A 614-nucleotide genomic window follows, 5' to 3' on the forward strand; every position below is an offset into this window, starting at 1 on the left:
AAAAATCCCTAATTCTCAATCCCCAATTTCTCCAAAAATCCCTAATTCTTCGATCTGGGCTTTCAAATCTTCAATCTCTTTGTCAATGATGGAGAATTTTGGTAAAGCATCTACAACCTCCTCATATACACCTTCTTCAACCCATTTAAACAAGTGGTCCTGAAACACAAAAACAAAACTCAAACCTTGAAAAACACTAAATCAAAACAATGCAACCACTTACATCTCCTTTCTTTGGACAGCGGAAGAAAGGTCTTCCTGGGTTTGCCTGCGTGTTCGATGTGTAAAGTACGACATCTAAGCCGCAATGACACTTCAAGGGGAACCCATGGCACCCGCGGCCTCTGTTTTCACCGTGCGATTGCCCAGAATTGCAACTCATGTTTGTAGGATAATATGGAGATGAGAGTTTTCGATATGCAGATGAAAAAATCAAACTTAAGAAGAGAAAACAATGTCGAGAATTAGGGATTTTGTTTTGAGAATTAGGGATTTTTGGGGAAATTGGGGATTGGGTTTTTGTTTTTTCGATTTCATTTAGCGACAAACGATGTCGTGTAAGACTTAACAGAGAGAGTTAACGACATTTTAACCCCAGTTAGTTGCTCCGTTTG

The sequence above is a fragment of the Camelina sativa genome, chromosome 2, assembly GCF_000633955.1.
Source record: "Camelina sativa cultivar DH55 chromosome 2, Cs, whole genome shotgun sequence".
Lineage (NCBI taxonomy): Eukaryota > Viridiplantae > Streptophyta > Magnoliopsida > Brassicales > Brassicaceae > Camelina > Camelina sativa.